At 33.9% G+C, this 23,229-nt stretch overlaps 1 protein-coding gene across 1 annotated transcript in view; it reads right to left on the reverse strand.

The window, feature by feature from the left end:
• GPC5 (glypican 5) overlaps positions 1 to 23,229 on the reverse strand; it is a 1,393,669-nt gene that overhangs the window by 202,241 nt on the left and 1,168,199 nt on the right. The window lies entirely within an intron of this gene.

A 23,229-nucleotide genomic window follows, 5' to 3' on the forward strand; every position in this document is an offset into this window, starting at 1 on the left:
ATTGAGTGCCTTTTCACCTTTTTCAAAGACAGCTGACTATATTTGTGTGTGCTATTTTTAGACTCTCTCTTCTCTTCCGCTGATATATGTGTCTTACTTTAACCAATACCATGCTGTCTTGCTTCTGATCTCTCCAGTATTGTCTTGCCTATTTTAGATCTTTTACCTTTCAACATAGACTTTAAAATTAATTTGCTAAAAGCTATTAAATACAATTTTTATTTTATTGCTCTTATTTTGAATCTATATATTCAGTTGACATCAAACAATACTGAGTCTTCCAATCCATGAATATGGAACATTTCTCCATTTACTTAGATCTTCTTTTAGTCTTTTATCAGTGTTTTATAGATTTTTATATATATATATATACTTTGTATATATTTACACGTAAGTAATTCATGTTTTGGTGCTAATGAAAAAGGTTTCGGTGCTACTGTGTTGTTCTTTTTTAAAATTCTGAAATGTTTGTTTATGGAATATAGGAAAGAAATTTATTTTATATATTAACATTTTATCCTATTGATTTTATTGATCCTGATAGTATTCATATTTTTTAACATTTGGAATTTTCTCTATGGCCAACCACGTCATCTACAAATGAAGATATTTTATTTTCTTTCTTTCCAATATATAAACATTTCCCTTCTTTTTCATATTACATCAACTAATTTTTCAGTAAAATGTTGAACAGGAATTGTAAGAGAGGGCATCCTGGCCTTGTTTCTACCAGAGCAAAAACACTTCTGGTTCCTCACAATTAAGTATAATGCAGGATTTTTTGTAGATGTTGTTTATTAAATCAGTTACTTTTTAAGGTGACGTAACCCCTAAGAAGCTATAAATTCAGATGATGGATATTATTGGTAGATAGTAATTCCAGTTAATTATTCTGAAATTATTCCTGTTATCCTTTACTTCAATTTAGAAGTTATGGTTTTAGTAAAAAATAGATCTTGATTTACTTATATGTGGAAATATTAGCAAAAACAAAATAATCAGGGAACTGGAAGTTGAAAAAAATAAAAATAAAACTGGCAACAAAGTAGTGATATTGAGGGAATGTGTTCTCCTTCCAGGTCCATGAAGCAGGGTAGTTTTAAGGGCAAGAATTTCCCAGCACCATGCCCCCCTCCCATCTCCATGCCCCCCTCCCATCTCTCTCCATCTGGGAGATTTAACAGTTTATGTTTGAATTTCGCAGGCGCGGGAAGAAACTAAAAGTCAGTCACCCCAGCGGAAGTTTAAAGGAACTTTCATTGGCCAGAGGAACTTGGGAAGGTGGGAATGTCTCTCAGGATAAATTTCCCTGCTCCTTCATCCACGCGGGATTTCCAGCTCTCTGGAATCCCCTCCCACATGGTGGGACCTCCCTTTCCCCTCCAGGATTTCCCCTCTGGAATTCCCTTTCACACTCTTCGTGGAAGTCTTTCTCTTCTCCTTTCCTTCTCTTTTTTCTACCTAAATAAAATCACCTTTCTGCAACACTTCTTGGGTCTGATATTTACTTTTACAAGCATGGGGCACACCTGCAGTGGTCCCATCACTTATTCTTTAAAAGATTTGAGGCCAAGAACCCAGAGCATTCTCTCAGGGGAGCTGTGCCTTACCAGCACCCAAGGAAAAACCCGGTCACAGAATCAACTTTGGAAAAGAAGTACTGGGAAAAGTGAAGGGGGCTGAAATGAGATAACCCTTAGGTAACTGATGAATATTGATGGAAAAAGATTGGAATTACTCTAATTTGCTATAACCACAGTTGAGCTAAGGGGAGTCAGTATCAGTACATCATAAAACTAGACATGGTCTAAATATTGACAGTAATATTACATGCATACAAAAATATCTGTAAACATATATACTACTCTCAGAAAGCAACATATCAACAAAACAATCAGGGAAGTAATCTTGAAAAGTTTCTGGAAATTATGGAAAGTTAAATAAAAATTCACTGTAATATAATTCTCCAAAGAATATATTTACATGGCTGACAAACATATGAAAAGAAGCTCAACACCACTGATCATTAGAAATGCCAACCAAAATCACAATGAGATACCACCTCATGCCAGTCAGAATGAAAATTATTATAAAGTCAAGAAACAATAGATGCTGATGAGGCTGTGGTGAAATAGGGACACTTTTACACTGTTGGTGGGAATGTAAATTAGTTCAACCACTGTGGAAGACAGTATGGCAGTTCCTTAAGTATCTAGAACCAGAAATATCACTTGACCCAGCAGTCCCATTATTGGTATATACCCAAAGGAATATAAATCATTCTGCTATAAAGACACATGCACACATATGTTAACTGCAGCACTATTTACAATAGCAAAGTCATGGAACCAACCCAAATGTCCATCAATGATAGACTGGACAAAGAAAATGTGATACATTCACACCACAGAATACTATGCAGCCATAAAAAGGAATGATATCATGTCTTTTGCAGGGACTTGGATGACGCTGGAAGCCATCATCCTCAGCAAACTAACACAGGAACAGAAAACTAAACACCACATGTTCTCACTCATAAGTGGGAGTTGAATAATAATAACACATGGACATGGGGAGGGGAACAGCACACACTAGGGTGAGGGGAGGAAACTTAGAGGATGGGTTAATAGATGCAGCAAACCACCATGGCACACGTAGACCTATGTAATAGACATCCACGTTCTGCACATGTATCCTGAAACTTAAAATTTAAAAAGGAAACCCTAAAAGAAAAAATTTCTCCGCATACCACCAATTATTATTCATACAAGAGGTATGCTTTCTTTTTTAAAAGTTCATCAATGCACACAATCTCCATAAAGACTTTCAAAAACGAATGCAAATTTTAATTTATCAGGTTTAATTTTCCCTGAAGGTCTTAAACTATTCAAGCATAAACTTTAAAGTTATGTGGCTTTTCAAGAATATCTGGCCTGTATATGCACTGTGTTTTTTCATCACAGAACCTAATACTGATTTACAATTCATGCTTTGATAGTAGTATTCATAACACAATTATTAAAATACTACATTTGAACTAAAATTGGTAACATGTCTAAAACATTTGGAAGCATGTTTGTATTAAGTGAGATTTTCATTTGCAGGGCATTTTATCTGAAAATCACTGAAAACAGAGTCATTTCTGAGAGCAGAATTCTATAATGGGTGAAGGGAATTTCCTTATATAATTACATTTATAAGATATCAAATGGAAAATGAGTCTTTTTGCTGTTTCATTTGTTATCGTGAAATCCTACGGCATTGACTTCAAAATGCTACAGGCTTTGAAAAATTTCCAAACCCTAAATAATCAGCATGCCCACCTGACATATAAACAATAACACTGAATAATTAGACATATTGTACACTCAGTGAAAAATGAAAATAACAGACATAAGTAAAATCAATAATAAGCTATATTGAAAGTAAAACCTTACAGGTGAATTTATGAAGAGAAACAGCAACAAAAAACCCTCACATCAACATTGAGCTTTTATACTTAAATTTCTATATGTTTTTCTTTTTTTTTTTTTTGAGACGGAGTCTCGCTCTTGTTACCCAGGCTGGAGTGCAATGGCGCGATCTCGGCTCACCGCAACCTCCGCCTCCTGGGTTCAGGCAATTCTCCTGCCTCAGCCTCCTGAGTAGCTGGGATTACAGGCACGCGCCACCGTGCCCAGCTAATTTTTTTGTATTAATAGAGACGGGGTTTCACAATGTTGACCAGGATGGTCTCGATCTCTCGACCTCGTGATCCACTCGCCTCGGCCTCCCAAAATGTTTTTCTAAATAACAAGACTAATCCATAAATTCTGAATATTTTGGAGGCACAAAATGAATACAATGGACATGCCTAGCCTAACATTTATAAATTATTCAAAGTACTGCCAATAATGAAAGACAATCATCATAAACAAAAGCCATAGAGTTTCAAAGTTTAAGGAAATTAGGTTTTAAAAGTGGTAAACTATTTTCTGAGAGGAAGAATAATGAATTCAATTATTATTGTCTTACTTTTTGACAGGGAGAGAGATGTCAATGAAGCCAAGTGAGTTTTACAAAATTACAGGCAGGTGGTGGTTGCTTGGCCAGGAGGATAATGTAAATTTCTTGATTCATTTCAAGAGTTGTTTGCTTTTTCCTCTACTACAAAGTTTATTTCAGAGACATTTTGTGATCCATTGGAATTCTACTTGGAACTGAGTCCATTTAACAGAAAAGTGAATTACACTTATTATGGTTTTAAAATAAACAATGAGTGTCATACCATTGACAGCTTATTTTAAACTCAATGCCAATTTTAAAACACAATTTAATAGACAATCAAAAATTTCCAAGGATTTCAGTGGAGATACACAAATAGAGTTTTGTGTTAAATAAACATAAGGCAATGTGAATAACAAAAGCATCGCTTACCATGATGGACAGATTTATTATTGGCAAGAATCAAATTATTGAAGAGAGCTTATAGGGGAAGCCTATAACTATCTAAATTTCCTATAAAACTCCCCAGCAACTAAGGAAAAACTGATGGAAGAATTTAAGTTGAACTTAGATTAAATGCTTACATGTATCCTAATGTCAGCAACAAGATTATGGAAATAAATGTTTGTGGTTTTCAGTTTTCTTATTAATTTAGAAATATGCCATTTTCTGCTTTGGATTAGCAAGGAAATACAGTGCATTTGCTGGATATTGTTGTAATATATCAACAACATTCAGCAAAACTCCAGCTATAAATACCACTATTACACATGAAGGCAGAAGGGAGCCTGTTGCATACTGAAGGTTCTCGTTGGTGATTATACACACTTAAAGCCTCTTGACTGATGAATAACCACCCTCCATGAGAAGGCACTCCTACTGGAAGCTCACATATAATGGTGTTAGAGAAAAGTTACACCTAATGAGCAATTCCCAGCCACTCAGTTAACTCTTGTCAAAAAATGACATGCCCCAGTTTGATCATCCCTTCATCCAACAAAACTTAGTACTAAACAGCATGATTTTAACAGGGATTAATGTTTTAATCTATATATAGAATAATTAGCAAAACAACAACTTGAGTTTTGTTGTATGAAATATATTAAAGACTGAATATAACTTTTTAATATCTGCAATAAATCTGGAAACAATAAATCTAGACATCTTCTTAGTTTGTAACTTAAATAAAATGAGTTTAATTAGAAATTAAATAGTTGGACAAATAAAATAAGGCAAAAGCACTGAAATAAATGTAATTAATGTGGAAATATGGGATAGCAGAGGTGAATGGTGGCTACTCAAGTAATACAATCTGGACTAGGAGGAGGCTTTACTTAGGTGATAAAACAGGAGCATAAAATATGCCTAATATTTAATATCAGCAATTAGATTTCATATATTTTTATAAAGTGATTGGTGCTATTAATATAAACTGAAGAGTGTATTTTAAAATAACTCTAAAAGAATAGATGCATTGCAAAGACTGAAAACTGTGTTATTTGACAAAACAAATAATGTATAGAAATTGACATTTCATTTGTAGCAACTCAGTATAATTCTATCTAATAAGAGGTGCATAGAGGATAAATAAATGCAGAAATATCACAAAGCAAAGTAACTTCATAGAACAAAGTCAGTTTTTTATGTTCTTGTTGAAAATCATAATGAAGATATATATATATATATGTAATCATATATGTATATATTGTAGATTATTAGTGATTGTTTAGAAAAGCTCTCACAAACATTTTAGGATATAAAAGTACTTTATATCTTTAGGGAGGCTATCATGTTATATGCAATCAATATGTACTCTAATAAGACACACACATTTAGTTGCAATACCATGTAAATAATAATAATCTCCCCTTGGAACAAGACATGATTTTTCATGTTTCCATTCATCATATCAGAGCCTGAAAAATGCCTGGACCCCTAACAGACACATTCAATAAATATTTGTTGAATGAATAAAAAAATACTCTATCATATATTTTACTTAAATTTCAATACAGTAAGAAGAATTTAGAAGAGTTAGCTTCCATTATTTGCAATTAAAGATACGTTGCGGCTTTTATGGCAGGTATGTCTTTTCAGAATATATAGCCTTTGATTCTATAATAAACTCAAAAACAATTTTTATATCAATGTCTGAACTCGGGAACTCTATTATCATAATTGTATTTCAGATGAGAGTTCAAAATCTGCTTGAGATTTGGTTATCTCATTGGATTTTCTTGGTGTCCGAAATCAGAACAGAACCAAGATTCCTTGTCATGTCTCCAACTCGAGAGGAGGAATTTTCTAGTCCTTGTCAACTGGGGGTGCTGCATTTATTCCTGGGCCCATGTAGGCAGCTTAGATTCAGCTTTTTGCTTGAAAACACATACAAATCTTATTGCCTGGTCATGCAACAGGAGCACTGACATCCAAGCACCTGGAGGATCTCAACACATGCAAAACTACACTTGATAAATTCAACACTTGTTAGTTATGGTTATAAAGATCTTAGCAAATCAGAAAGATAAGGAACACTTTCAAGTTGACAAAACTTACAGTGAATATTACTAAACTGTGAAAGGCTGATGAATACCTGCTAAGGTTGAGAACAAGATAAGGATGCCTGTTCTCACCATTTCTATTCAACATTAGGCTGAGGTCTTAGGGAAAATAATAAGGGAAGAAAAAGAGATAGAGGCATGCATACTGGGAAAAACAAAACTGTATTAACATATGTTATAATTAGCTATTTAGAAAATCTCAAAATGGCTACAAAAATGCTAAACTAATTAAACATAAAATTTCCAAGGTCATAGAATGCCAGGTCAATATATATATATATGTATATATATAATAGCACCCTTGTTTATGAGCTAAAAATAACTGAAAATTGAAATTAAAAAGCATGATACCATTTGCAATGTATCAGAAACATGAAATTATTCAGAATAAATCTAGTAAAATGTAAGCAAGTTTTGTGTGCTGGAAATAAAAAATCATTGATGAAAAAAGTCAACATAAAAATAAAGCAGTGGAGAGATACAGTATGTTTATGGACTAAAAGACTAAATATAATTTAAATGTTAATTCTACCCAAAATTGATTTATCAACTCAATTCAACCCCAATCAAAATCCCATCAGGTATTTTTATTTAATTAACAGCTGATTGTAAAATTTACATGAAAATACAAACCTTTGAGAATAACTAAAACAACATTTTAAAAGAACAAATGTGGTGGGTTCATATGGATTGATTTACAGTCACATTATGAAGCTATAGTAAATAAGACAGGGTTGCATTGATGGAAAGTTAAGACTTAGATCAATGAAACAGAATAGAGTGTCTAAACATAGATCTACACATATACATAGTCAGCTAATATTCTACAACGATTGATTTTCAATGGTGAAAGAAGAGACTTTTTTACAAATGATGCTTGGGTAACTTGGTGATCATATGAAAAAAGATGAGTTTTGATCCTCATTCACCTTTCTTGTTATAAAAATATTAAGTTGAAATAGATAACAGGCCTGAATGTAACATGTAAAACTCTAGAACTTCTAGAAGAAATATTTGAGAAAATCTTTATGAACATGGTTAAGAACACATTTCTTAGATTAGGTGAGAAAACAGGATAAATAATAAAAATAAAAAATAGAAAAAATTGACTTTATAAAAATTAAGAACTCCTGCTCTTAAAAATCACATTAAGAAAATTAAAAGATAATCCACAGAATGGGAGAAAATGTTTGCAAATCATCCGTCAAATAAGAAATTTGTAACCAGAATATACAAAGATTTCTTACAACTCAATATCAAGAAGCCAAACAATTTGGTTAAAAAAATTAGGTAAAATATTTGAAAAGACACTTTACCAAAAAAACAATGATAGAGATGAAAAATAAAAAGATGATCAACATTATTAAACATTAGGGGAATGTAATTAAAACTATAAGGAAATATCACTATTTTTTGGAACATTTAAAATAAAATTAAAGATAAAGTAACAAAACCATGTTCTCATAAGGATGAACAACCTCTCATATTTTTGATGAAAATGTAAATTACTATAGCCACTTTGGAAAACAGATTAGCACTTTATGTTATAAATTCATACATGCACTTACTGTATGAGCAATTCCATTTCTAGATTTTTACCAAGGAAAATGAAAATATATGTCTATATAATATCTGTACATGAATGCTTATAGAAATGTTATATGGAACAACCCCAAACTGAAAACAACTATAGTGTCCATTAATTGGTAAATAAATAAACTCAATGGGGCATATCCATACAATGAAACGCTACTTAACCAAAAAAAAAAAAGTAATAAAGTACTAATACATATAAAGACTGACTTTAAAAGGCATTATGCTAAGTAAAAAAGTTAGATTTAAAAAGCTTCTTCATGTATGATTTCATTTATATGAAATTCTAGACAACACAAAAACAAGGCCAAAAATTCATTTAAAAATCCCAGTCAGGAATTCGAGACCAGTCTGGCCAACAGGGTGAAATCCCATCTCTACTAAAAATACAAAAAAATAGCCAGGCATGGTGGTGGATACCTGTAGTCCCCTCAGTTGGGAGGCTCAGGCAGGAGAATCACTGGAACCTAGGAGACAGAAGCTGCTGTGAGCTGAGATTGTGCCACTGCACTCCAGCCTGGACAACAGAGTGAGACACTATCTCCCCAAACCCCTGCCAAAAAAAAAGGGTTCCCAGAAGCTGGGTACAGTAGAAAGGAATTGACTCAAAAGGGGAGCACCAGAGGAGTTTCTGGCTGGGATTGTTTTAGAGTTTGAATACAATAGGACCTATGTAACTATGCTTTTATTAAAACTTGTTGAATTGTATAAGTAAAATTAGCGAATGTCACCTTCTGAAATTCTACTACAATAAAGTTGAATAAACAGAGACTTCCAAACTTATATTTTTGATAGCCTATTTCTGAGTCATGAGTCCAACAAAGTTACCTTATATGGTTCTCATTTGTCATGCAATCTCACCTGCTTCCATTTTTTCACAATGTCTATGGGTTTCCGTCTCCATTTCTTTTCTGTGAACTCCCAGCGCTATTCGCAATTTTTATAATTCTCCACCATGTTAATTGTAAGAATTTTGCATTAGCTCAACTAACCATGATCCAAAGACAGATGTTCTGTTTTATAGTTCACATGTATTAATATATAACATATTACAATATTTTGTGCATATATGTAAATTCTTATGACAAAATTTTGAGTAACATAAAAGGATAGGAAGAGCAAAGTGAAGATCTACCTTTTTTCCCTCCAATCAAATCATTCAACTGGGGCAACTGCTGTTAATACATAGTGTACTGAACATTTGCATAAATAGGGCAGTTGTATGGTAGGACAACATGTCTTTTGTCACATGGCAGTATGTCTCAGGGAACTTAACATGTCAGCTTATATAGATAGATTTCAATCTTGTGATTGTGACATGTACAAAACAGAGCAAATATACCGTAATATGTTTATTCATTTCTCTATTGTTGAACACTTAGGAGTTTTCCAATTTTGGTAGTTTCCATTGCAGTGCCAAAATAGGTCCTATTAGATACTTATTTCTAAAACTAGTGGAGAAAATACAGGTATTACATCTTGGGCTCACCTCTTATCTAAGTAAATAGCCTATTACTTACTAGGTAGCTGCTATTCCTGTATATGAATAAAAACACATCATAGAAATCGGCAAGAAAACCCTTCTTCTTAAACACTAGATGAGATTGCTTCAAGCTTTCACTGCACGCTTTCTTAAAAATCCTCCTCAAGGTTTTAACGAATTATCTGTAGGCTTAGAATTTTGTGGTCACCCTCCTCCTACCCCCCACATTTCCTCTGATTTAACTTAGTTTCAAAATTATGCAACTGTTCTGTGTGTAGGGTTCTTTTTCTAATTAATGCGGCCAGTCATATAACAAACATAGCATTTTCCTTAGTGTTCATAAAAACAAAATTCTTATACGTCCTATGTGTGTTGTAACAGAACTTATTCCAGTTCTCAAGAGCCAGAAAATTGTATATAACTGACCATTATAGCACTTCAAACACCTAAAGTTGTGTGTTAGCCGTCCTCCTTAAAATCATGAAGTCCCTTGGCCTGGTCTGGATTCTAGCTTCAGCCTGCTGTCATCTGTTGCAGACTGCATCTCTACTTCTCTTTCTTATTTATTCTTCACCTCTTTTCTCTCTTTGTTTCAGAAACAACAACAATAACACAACATATTTCTCCCACTGTTCTACATAAAACATTTCGGCTCCCCTTGGCAAAATTGTCTAACTACAAATTCAGTTCAGCACACTTTGTAAACTCAAGCACTGGGCTAAAACTTTAGTAAGAGTTTGAGTAGTAGCCCATATGTAGTGGCCTACAAATGTTGGCCATTTGTAATGGCCTCACACGATTTGGTAGACAGAGATGGTGTCCTCTTCAATCTCTATCTGTTTGAGGAGCCATAGTCTAATTAATAATGTACAGTCATGTTGAGATGGACTGCCACATAATGGAAGAAGGGTTGTGGGAACACTGAGCATGGTAGGATTAATTCTGTTTTGAGGTATTCCCAAAGACTGCCAAGGGGAGGCTATACCTGAAGATAAGTCACATGAGTCACAGGTGAGGATGGTTTTCTACGAAAGGTAGAAGCCCTGTAACTTTGGGGAGGAAAACACTCTGGGAGACAACTGCTACCTACTGATCAAGAGTCTACTCAGTAAAAGTTCACTGGTTTTTTTTTTTTTTTAACTTGAACAATAAATCATCAACATAATGTATGTGGGCCGTACCATTCACAGCAAGTGCACATTACTCTTCAGGTGGATCAAAAGCAGAGGAAAAGCAGAAATAGTGCCATTGCCATTATATACCTACATTATATTACAATCCTTAGCTTCTATTTTTGAAATACTTTTTTCTGTCAACACCAGCAGTGAAAATGAGACTATGTATACAGGTTAAACATGCTTTGAAGAGCTACAAATCTGGAATCTTTGAGGAATCTGGTAACAGAAATAATAAAAAAATTCAGATCTGAGAATAATTTCAGTTGTCTATTTGATCAGGAGTCATGACACAGAAAGGAAGAAAAGAAGGTAAAATTAAGGCATATGTCCAGATGGAAGAGAAGCCGCACATGCCTACCACTCCCTTTCTGCCCAAAGTGCCAACATCTGTTATTAAATAAAGTGCATTTTACTTATTTATAGAAAAGGATACTCTTAAACTAGGAACTCCATTTTTATGATACCTGGAAACAGAATAAAAAACATAACTACAAAAACTACAAGACAAAATCTACTGTAGAAAACAGAAAATATGAGTCAAAACATTTCAGCTGAAGGCATTATTCCCTTCAAACTAACTAGGAAGTAAAATAAACTGCCATAAAACTTGCCAGACTGAATTAAATATCCTTAAATAAGCATCTGAAGATAATAAAATTCAAGAAATTTAATACTAAAGTAATATTTTCATCTAATCTGTGTAGTCCATATTCCACGTCTAGGATCACATGCTGCATTTAGTTTTTATAACTCTCTCACTTTCTTTATTCTACCAGGATTTCTCTGCCTTTATCATGGCATTGGGAGTTTTGAAAAATTCAGGCTAGTAATTGTATAGGATGTTACTTCATTTGAGCTTGATTGATGAGTTCTCATGATTAGACTCTGGTTATACAGCCGCAAGTGGAATAATGCAGCAGTGACGTGGTATCCTTCTTGGGGTACCACATCCCCAAGTACAAGACATCTACATGTCTCTTGGTGAGGTTAATTTGCATCAACAGGTCAAAGTGTCATTTGCATTCTCCACTGTTTAGTTAGTACTTTTCTCCTTGTAATGAATAGCAGTCTGTGATGAGACACTTTAAAAACGTGTAAGCCTGCTTCTCATCCAGCTCTTCCCAAAGATACAGTGTTCTACTGGTATTTCTTGCCTGAATTATTCTTTACCACCATGGTTTCAAATGGTATTCCCCGCCCCCTCTCTGTTTACTTACCCATTTATATATGAATGCATCTGTTTATTATAATATACTAATTTCCTACTTTATTTAATCATCCTACTTTATTTAATCCTTACAATCCATTGCAATCCTCATTTATTTTGATACTCAAATTGTCCCTAGGTTTGGTCAGCAGGAACCCCTTCAAGCGATTGCCTATTTATTTTGGACATATCCCCATTGTTTTCTTGAACACTTCCTTTCTTTCTGTCACAAAAAGATGTTCCAGTTTCATCATGTACCTTCTTTGTCCCAGCCTTGAACCAGACATTTCTCCAAGAGGCTCTTGTTCCTTTCAGTAGGGACAGGTATTAAAAACCATCTGGGCACAAAGTTCGCTTATGGCTCTTAAAGTATTAGTGCTTCTTTTGTGGGTAGAATTAGGAGAAAAATAATACATATATATTTACATGTAGATATATACACACATGCACACATGTGTGTATATATCTACATGTAAATATATATGTATATATATGTGTGTATTATGTATTATAATACATTACATGTATTATACACATGTAAATATATATGTGTGTATTATGCATACATACATATCTGTCTCATACTAACACTCTAATGTGTTTGCTTAGCTACATTTGACTTAGGTGCCAATTGCAGCCAGAATTAGGAGAGAGGGAAGCAATGAAGGAGGAGGGAGAGGGAGAGAGAGGGAGATAGAAAAAGAATTCCTCATGATCACATATAAAGTAATTTCTAGAAGCAATGAGTAGGAGTGGTTGAATTTTACTTCTGGACTCTGAGCATTAACTTTTCCCATTCATGCCTATGAAGATGTTTTCTGTTCAGATGCTAACCTTCAACTGGGCTTCAATGTGGGGAGGGAAGAGTTTTCAATTCATCTGCACCCATTTGCTTTTCAATGTCTTCTGCATTTTCCTATTGCCTAGAAAACCCCTACCAGGTACAGATACCTGGCTTGTGCTCACTTAGCTTTAGAAATAAAAATTATAAGGTAAGATTGAAAAGATGATGTTTGAATAAATGGTTTAAGAATACCGAAACCACCCAAGAGAAAAATGAACACTGTATAGGTTATGTTATCATGCCCACAGATCACTGTGATAAGTAAGACTCCATGAACAAATCCTGAATAGTGCACTGTTCTGTGAGCAATTCATTTGCCATTTCAAGATATCCAGCCACTCAAAGGGACTTAAAGCAGAAAGGATTTCACAAGATCTATGATACAGTCTTTTGTAAAACCACTTTAGATAGTCATTTTATTTTTTTCATTTTATTTTTAGCAAGCACAGAACAGGTGGAACACACAGCTTAGCTGGAATGGAACAAAGGAAGATTTGATACTTTTTTAGAAGCTTTAACAAGAGAAGTTATTCTTTAATGGATAGCATCATGAGAGAAAACAAGATTATAATGGAATAAAAGTCATCTAATGTTCATCATTAAATTTAGTGGAGATGTTACGATAAGATTATTTCTAAAATCTTTTGTAGATAAAACTAGATGCCTTTCTTGATTCTGTGACTGGTATTACTCTATCATAATTTCTGAGCCCTTTACTAAAAATGTTTTACTGAGGCCGGGCGCGGTGGCTCAAGCCTGTAATCCCAGCACTTTGGGAGGCCGAGACGGGTGGATCACGAGGTCAAGAGATCGAGACCATCTGGTCAACATGGTGAAACCCCGTCTCTACTAATACAAAAAATTAGCTGGGCACGGTGGCGCGTGTCTGTAATCCCAGCTACTCAGGAGGCTGAGGCAGGAGAATTGCCTGAACCCAGGAGGCGGAGGTTGCGGTGAGCCGAGATCGCGCCATTGCACTCCAGCCTGGGTATCAAGAGCGAAACTCCGTCTCAAAAAAAAAAAAAAAAAAAAAAAAAAAAAAAAAATGTTTTACTGAACATATTAAAGCATATTACGTAAAAGACAGTGAGCTATGGTGCCAGATACTATGCAACCTTTTCCCCCAATATTATGACTACCTCTCCACCTATTTACACATAGAATTTATGTGATATAAACACAAATACTACAATTATTATAAAATGACTTTTAAAAATCTGTATTTGTATTAACAAATGACTACAAAAGAACTGTGTCAAAATAAAATGTTAGAATTTCATAAGTTTTTTGTGCCTAGAAATTGCTGAGATGTAAACCTTTTTTAATGAATGCTTTCTGTATTGACTCCTCATCACCCTGAGTTGATGAGTACTCGGCTCCTTGTTCCTTATGCTAAACACAGACAAGAGTGAGTGGTGGTGGTCCCTAAGAAATAATTAGATTACAAAGATTATTGCCTGATCTTTTATAGAAGCCTTAACCTTAAGGGGATGGTAATTCATAGGCAGATATAAAATATATAAGGAAACAACAAAGAAGATACTCTGTAGAGCTTAGAGAGAGACTAAGAAGATTTTAGAAAGGAAGAGTATAAGATAAAACAGGAAAAAAAAAAAAAGAGGGAGAGAGAAAGCAGGAAGCTGGCTTGTGGATCGGGGGAAGAGCCCTAAAGGTGAGTCTGAATTACAGGGACTGCAGCCAGGTGAGTGGGTCATCCTGTGTTAGAACCATCCTAAGGCTCACAGTCTTTTCACTTTGGACCAAGGTGACCATTCACTCCATTACTTGTGGTGAGGATCTGGCATTCTTTTCAGCCATCTCATTTTGATTGACCAAGAGAAGTTTTCCTTTTCTTTACCTTTGCCTCATTTTTGTTTCACGTGGACTTGTCTCAAAGCAATGCTCAGGTCAGTAGAAAGTACAAGAAAAGAAGAAACTCTGGACACTTACTAGGCTGAGGAGAGCTCAATTTGCCAAATTTAAATTTGTTTCAGTAATTATTCTTTCACACATTACTTTCTGAAAACTTTTCTCTCCCTTATCCTTTGGGGAATCCAATTACCCTTATAATAGGGCACCGAAGTTATCCCACTGATGTTCTGTTCCCATTTTTTTTAATTTCAGTTACTTTCTATTGTTAAACAATTATTCACTTTTTTTTTTAACTGCAACTGATAATCCGCTTTTAATTTCATCCACTATAGTTATCATCTAAGACACTATGTTTCCTTGTTTGTTTGATTAATCTCTAGAAGTTGACTTTCACACTTTGATCTCTCTTTCATGTCTCTCCTTTGATGCTTTCCTCTACCTTTCCAAACATAGATATCTGTTTTAATATCATTATCTACTAATTTTAGCAACTGTGTCACTGTGGGTCTGTTTCTCTTGATTGATGTTTTTCTCTTCACTTTGTATCACATTTTTCAGCTTATTTGTATGCCTGATATTTTCTTATTAAATGCTGGACATAGGGAGTTTTACCTTATTTTGTGCTGAGTAGTTAAGCTTTATTCTGGGATGCAGTTAAGTTATTTAGGAATAATTTGCTTGTGTTGAAGTTTGCTTTTAAGTTTGCTGGGTAAGATCAGAGCACCTTTTAGTCTAGGTAGAATTTTTTCCACGTTGGTGAGACAATACCCTTCTCATTACTCTAATGGATTCAAGATTTTTCTATTCTGGTTAGTGGAAACACAAACTACTTGTGACCACATGTAAATTCTGGAGACTTTTCTGCCTTCCCTTTCTAGTGGTTTGTAGCCTGGCCTTGATCATTTCCTCACATACTTGTGTTGATCAGTATTAATTTGAAGATTCAGTAAATCTGCACATCCCCTGAGAATCTCTGAACGTCTATCTATGAATAGTTTTCTGATCTTTGTTACTCTTTGTGAATTTTTGCTGCTATCTCTTTCCCAAATCCTCATCTCTGACATGGAGAACTAAATTTTCAATCAATCAGCTAAATTTAATGATCAGATTTCTCTTCCAGAAAAATCATATTTGTCAGGAATCTGGAAAGTGAATTGGAATGGCTAGGACTATTAGGAGATATTACATTCCAGACTAAGAATTGTGAGGGCCGTAACCAGGCAGTGCAGTGAGAGTGGAGAGGAGGTAATGGATAAAACTGCTCTTTTGTGGGAGGGAATAGACAAGAGTTGGTTATCAGTTTTGAGCAGTGAGAGGAAAAGAGGAAGTCAGGTTGGCTCCTAGGCTCTTGGTTCAGGTGATTGGTTGACAATATGGGCTCTTCATCAAAACAGGAAACACAGGAGGGAAAAGACAATGTTGAACATGGAAAAAGTATAATGAGTTCAGTTTTCCACATTCTAAGTTTCAGCATGGGATATCCAAAGGAGAATATATAATCAGTAATTTGGTTCCGTTGAACTTCCACTAAATATTTACCATATGTCAGGCACTTTGCTGGAAACTTGGAAGTGAAGGATGAATAAGATGCAGTACCTTCCAATGGTGTGGAATACAAGAGATCTGAAGCAATATATAAAATTATGAACAATGGTTTTGTAAATAGAAAAGTTCGGAAGGGAAGATCAATAAAACAAAGGCTTTATACCCTTTCATCCATAAATAAAGCCCCAGTCCATTTTCAGAGACTTTTGACCTCCTCTTAATACAACATTCAGGTTAGCTCTGACTCTCAGCCAAAGTAATTTTCTGCTTCTGCTTCAAAGTATGAGGTTAGATGCAGGGAGGGAACTGCTAAAGGCAGTTATATTTTCAGTAGTGTGAAGTGATTGCTGACAACTTGACAAGAAACAAAATGCAGAGTGCATAGCTAAGCTCAGCAATATAGGTCCTACATATATCAAAAGCTCTGTGTTTACTGCCGTATTGCAACCCAAGATGATAATGATTTTTTACAGTGATACCTCTCCATCATCATGAATAATTTTCATTGTGTCTATTTATTTTATGCAATAAATGTTTGATGCAAAATGAATGCTTAATAGATTTTTATAACTTGATTTCTTACAAATACTTAATTGACTCATGAAAACTGGTTTGAGATCGTCCACAAAAAAGTCTGGACGATCTCCAACCAGTATTTCTACGATATCACAACTAGAAATACTGGCTGGAGATCGTGCAGACTTCAGTATAAAAGTTAATTAATAAAAAGGCAGGTGAGAGGCCCACATAGAACAGTGAAGCCTTCTGAAGAAAGAAGAGTAGATGGAATCTTAATTTATTCACTGTATAATTTATCCCCATTTCTGTCGGCCATTATTGACCATGGCCATTGTGGAAGACTTGACTTAAAAACAGTCATGATCATTTTATTTCTTCAAATTTACCATTTTCTCCTTTATTCTGCATTGATTTGAGGGCTAGAATTCCAAGAAGTTCAATACAGGTGAAAAATTCAAGTGAATGAGGATGTGCTTTATGTTTAGGAATGTAAACATGACAGAAGGAAGGAGTTAAGCCTGGTAAAGATGTGTATCACTTCTAATTAGCTACAGCTGATAAGGGCTGGATCTATTAAAAAGCCTTCAGCCTGAGATCTGTTGAGAATTCTACCAATAATCAGATGGGGTTATAGTTTGAATGTTTCCCCCAAAGTTCATGTGTCGGAAACTTAATCGGTCCCCAATGCTACAGCAGTGAGAAGTGGGACTTTCGGGTGATGATTAGGGCATGAGGGCTCTGGACTTATAAGTGGATAAATGTCATTATCTTGGAAGTGGGTTCCTGATAAAATGATGAGTTTAACTGCATGCCTTTCTGTTTTGTGAACACACTTTCTTGCCCTTTCCACTTCTACCTTCCACCTTCTGCCATAAGATGAAGAAATAAGAAAGCCCTCTCCACGTGCTGTTGCTATGCTCTTAGTCTTCTAAATTTCCAGAAATATGAGCCAGTAGATTCGTTTTTCAAATAGATTACCCAGTCTGTGATATTCTGTTACACCAGCATAAAATGGACTAAGCTAGAGGGATAGAGAGGGAACCAAGATAAACTTACATACTCTGTTTATGGGATATCAAAAGAATGTGTAGATCCTTTAAAGCACACACACACACACACACACAATTTTACATGAGAATTTCAGAAATGTTTAACAATACAACAGAAATCATCAGACAAAAGGTTTATCTGTGAATAAAATAATGACAAGAAATATAAATGTATATTTCAGATAAAATATTTTACAGTGTTAAAATATTTTAAAATAATTAAGAGTAAAATATTTTAAAATATGTAACAGAGTGAAATATTTTAAAATAGAAAAAACATAATATAAAATACAGGAAATTTTTTTTGTGATTGATTACAGGGCAAGAAAGAGAGCTGAGTTAAGAAAGCATTAAAGAAACTTAAAATATTAAAGGAACACTACAGGCTGCATCAAAACCAATGAAGATAGGAATTAAAGCTATAGACTACTAAGTGATGTCAATGAAAATGCAGGAGTCTTCCTTAGGATCCAAGGGAAGTGGGCAAAGAGACAATGAGAGATAAGAAAGAAAAAAAAAAGAAAAAGATAAATATGGGGGAATAAAAATATACACCCCAGGTACACAAAAGCAGTGTTTCTAGAAAATAGAAAAAGAGAGTAAATGAGGAGCTATGAATAAATGAAGAGATATTTGTCAAAGTGTGCAAAATTGTGGTTAGGCAGGATAAATATGTTGTGGACATCTAAGTACAGAGTGGTAACTATAGTTATAAAAGTAAAATTGAAGAAAGAATCTAATATGCAATATAAGAAAACTCTCTTCACCTAAGGAAATACTGATTCAGGATATCAAAGCAGATTACTGAATAAAGACAAAATAAATAAAAAGAGAATATCACCAAGATTCAAAAGACATCATCTTTTTATTCCCATCACTTCCCTATTCCAGTAGTAGATATCAGGGTTCACCAGTGTTTTGAGTAATAGCCATCCAAACTTCAGAAATAAATAATTCCCTTGATAATTAAAATGTTTCAGAACACTTGCAGAGAAAGGTAATCTTGGAATTGTGTTTATGAAGTCAGCATGACATTGCAGTTAAATCTCAATAAAAAACCTAAAAATTTATGCCAAAAATCACCAAATAAAATATCAGCAAATTGAATTAAGTATTATATTAAAAATCATAGTCCATGACCAAGATTCATAGCAACAATTTGAGGATAGATTTGTAAGCATTTTTCATCATACCATATTACTAAATACCACAGTATTATCTCCAAAGATACCAAAATGCCCTTGAAAATATTAACATTTCTTAATTTCAATGTGAGATGTTGATCACCACCTGTGAAGGTCTGTCCTGCAGACCTCGACTCAGTGACAGATGAATAAAATACACTCTCACACCCAGTACAGTGATTTGAGTGGGCTAGGGATGGTCGTCGGCTGCTCTCAGAGGACGATTGCAGCTAACTGACCAGGAGTTCCTATTCACATTTATTCAGTATATATTTAATAACACAGGTTCTAAGTCAACAAGCTTGTAGATATTTAACATGCTTAAAAGAGTGGTTTTACCAATAATAAAAGGTCTTGATTGGGGGCCCAGAGTAAACACTATCAACAAGAGTAATTCCCCTTCGACCTCCCCTGAGAGGGTCATCTAGCACAAAGTTTACATGAGTAGAGACAAAGGAATGTGGAGTAAACAGACTTAACTGGGGAAGCTTTTATTATTCTTAATCTACCCTATGACTTAAAGCTCTAATCTAAGAACTGGCTTCCTTCAGCTAGTCTCACTGAAACCTTTCGGCCTTCTAAAAGGTTTAAGACTATAATCTATAACCTCCCTATATTTCCCTTAATATTTTGGCAGCCATCCTGAGTGAATCCCAACCCAATGAGTTTAATAAAGTAAGAATATGGAATGCCTTAACATAATAACTACAAATACATATGCAACCCATATACACAAAAGAACACACAAACACATCTATAAAACATATATGTGGCTATATGAAGACAGAAAAACATTGTCCTAACTGGTGAGAAACCTAATGCATCCTCATTAACAAGGAAACAAATTACATGTGTATATTACAGCCATTAGTACTTTTTAAAGTACTGATTAATATTGCAGAAAACATAATAGGTAAACACTTTAAAAAGAAAAAAGCGACGTCATTACTAATTGATTAATTTGGATTGAAGAAGTTGAAAATTTTTAAAAATCAGTAAAAAAGCGTTAAAACAAAAACTTTCAGTAATGTTTTGGGAAAAATTAATATACAAAAAGATATAAATAAATGTACATAAATGACTAGTTGATTAGAAAATCTAACATTTATACTTAACACTTAAACCTTTAATACTCAAATGAGCACAGGCTTTTATTTCTATACCTTTTTTTCTATTCATAGAACTAAGTATCATTTTTTAAAAGCCCTCAGCTTTTCTTCATCTATACATTTATAATTAGCTAAGCTAAAATGCCAGTTTATATGTCTTTTTTGACTCTGATAATCTGATTCTTAACTTTTTATCAAAGAGCAAATTTCAGGAAACAGATTGATATAGTTTGGCTGTATCTCCACCCAAATCTCATCTTGAATTGTAACTTCCACAATTCGCCCATGTCTCATGATAGTGAATGACGAGATCTGATGCTTTTAAAAAATGAGAGTTTGTCTGCACAGCTCTCTTTGCCTGCTGCCATCCATGTAAAATGTTAACTTTCTTCCCCTTGCCTTCCACTGTAATTGTGAGGCCTCTCCAGCCACGTGGAACTGTGAGTCCAATTGAACCTCTTTCTTTTGTAGATAGCCTTTACAAAAGAAAGGCTTTAATAGCCCTGAGGACAAGGCCTAATACATGGACATATTTGAAAAATAAATGTAATAGAATTATCTATTTTATCTGATATAAATACAGTTTACAGTCCTAGTAATTACATATTTTTTAGTGCATACATTTATAGATTAATAGGGCAGAACTGTAACATATAAACTATGTACGTAATGTATATACATACACACACACACACACACACATACACACATGTAATATTTTCTCCTCCAAAATAATAGAAAAGTTATTGGTAATGTTACAAATAACTTGCAAGTTGGAGTCACATGCAAGATTTACAAAAAAAAAAAAAAATTCTAAGTTATAAAGAATAAAAATATTTAGAAGATGCTCTGTTATTAGAAAATCAAATGTCAAAATGATGCTTATGCAATTTATCTCTTCAAGTCTGTCCAAGCTTAATCACCAAATATATAATTAGAATTCAGCCATTGGTTCTTTGTATTCATCCTTCAAATTGGCCAAAGAGCTACACAAAGAAAAGGGCATAATTTTATTTAATTTCAAGAAGAATGTTTTTGTAATCTTCTTTTGCCCTTGCTTTTGTGTGTAAATATTTATCCTTTCTCAAGTCCAGCAACAGATATTACTTTTCTCTCTGTTATGCCAGTTTAATCTATCTAGAGGGAGTTGTTTCCAAACAGGGACAGGTTGAGTATCTCTTAATCAAAATGCTTGGGTTCAGAAATGTTTCAGATTGTGGATTCTTTTTTTAATTTTGGAATATTTGCATATACATAATGAGATATCTTGGGGATGGGACCCCAGTCTAAACACAAAATTATTTACACGTAGCCTCATGTTAATTTTAATTTTCTCTTGAAAGCACTGAATAAACTGTGTGTTGTACGCCTGTGCTTTGGCTGTGATACAGCGCATGAGGCCAGGTGTAGAATGTTGCACTTGTGGCATCATATTGGCACCCAAAAAATTTCGAATTTGGGAGCAGTTTGTATTTCAGATTAAGGTTGCTCATCTTTGCCACAACTCTACAGAAACTAAACCATACTTCTATTATTAGGTTGGTGCAAAAGCAATTGCGGTTTTTGGCAATGGCAAATACTGTATTTGTTTTTGTATCAACCTAGTAACTATGGTTTTATTATCCTCCTCCTTTGACATACAGAGAAGAATATATTATACTTCTGATATCATCTTCCATATGGCCAAAATATTTAGGAATTTCACGTTTTCCTTTTTCTCAAAGCAAACGCATTTGTGCCCCAAATTTACAGTTATTACATAGCTAGCAATGTTAACCTTGATATTATCTTACCTTTTAAATTTTGTTCCAATTTTAAACTGAATTCAGAAAAAAGAAAATAAACTTGGCTGCCTAAAAATGTAAAGAGTAAATGAGAAGTAATATGATATTGCACACTTAAAATACTTAAAATCAGTCTTCAGTCTTCTACTGTTACTTTTTAGCATGAAATGAAAGTGACTATTTTCTTTCTTTGAATAAGTCATATAAAATTTTATACTTTAATAACATCGAAAAGCATTTTCTTATTTAATTTTCTTGACAATTTTAATGTAAAGCATTATTTCATTTTATATATAAAGAGAAGAATATAAAAGATCATGTGAGTTTATGAAAACCTCAGAGATAGTATATGATATGTTTTATGTTTATATTTTATACTCCAAAACCAGTGGCTTTTGTGTTCAAAATGACATTTGATTAGCAAGGAGAAATGGCAATTTTACTATTACTTACGTGGAATAGTAGCATATTCCAGAGAAGTAAAGGAGAATCAGCCACATCTTTAATATCACCAACTAGATTTGCGTCATAGAGAGAAATTAGCAGACTAAAAAGGAAACACGAGACTTGTCTTTCCAGATTGGAGGTGGTTAAGTATATAAGGACTGACATAATACAGTTTCACAAGTTTCTCCAGGACAAATTGAGACACCAGGGGCCAGCATATGGGTTGTGACTGAATTATTCAAATTGTTCCTAATAATGGAATCAGGTTTCTGTCATGTTCTTGTGTCTCTGCTTTGATTATAAGACATTTGATTATCTTCTATATTTTTCATTTATATCAGAAAGTATTTTCTTAATTTTCAATTAGTATTAATATATTTTACTATTAAAAAGTTTTTGTCCAAAAATCCATTTTAATTCAGCTGAAAAATAAACTAGTAAAATATAATAATATGCTAACAAAAATAGTTTGCATTTTGCTTTTCTCATGCAGGTGTACATTGTCTTTTAAAGACAGGAAAAAACTTGCAATTATATATTATTTTACAATTGTATTATATTGCCAATTCTTTCTGTTTCATTTTCCGCCTTGGTAATATTACCACATCTGTTACTTCCCTGTACTTTCAGGTTAAATACATTCATATCATTCACGATGATGTAGAATAGTTCATTGCCTATAATAATTGCTCACTAAATGTTAGGTGTGATGGTAATACTGATTGTCAGTATTTTATTATCAAATCAATCCTTCCCATCCTAAAGGAGTCAAATATATTCTGTTTTCTACCTTAAGTATATCAATTCCTACCCTTTTGGTCTTCCTTTCTTTAAATGTCAAATAAAAATGGAATATCTTCTGAAGGTTCT

The sequence above is a fragment of the Aotus nancymaae genome, unplaced genomic scaffold (genome assembly GCF_030222135.1).
Source record: "Aotus nancymaae isolate 86718 unplaced genomic scaffold, 86718_ANA_hifiasm-v0.15.2.pri h1tg000048l, whole genome shotgun sequence".
Taxonomy (NCBI): domain Eukaryota; kingdom Metazoa; phylum Chordata; class Mammalia; order Primates; family Aotidae; genus Aotus; species Aotus nancymaae.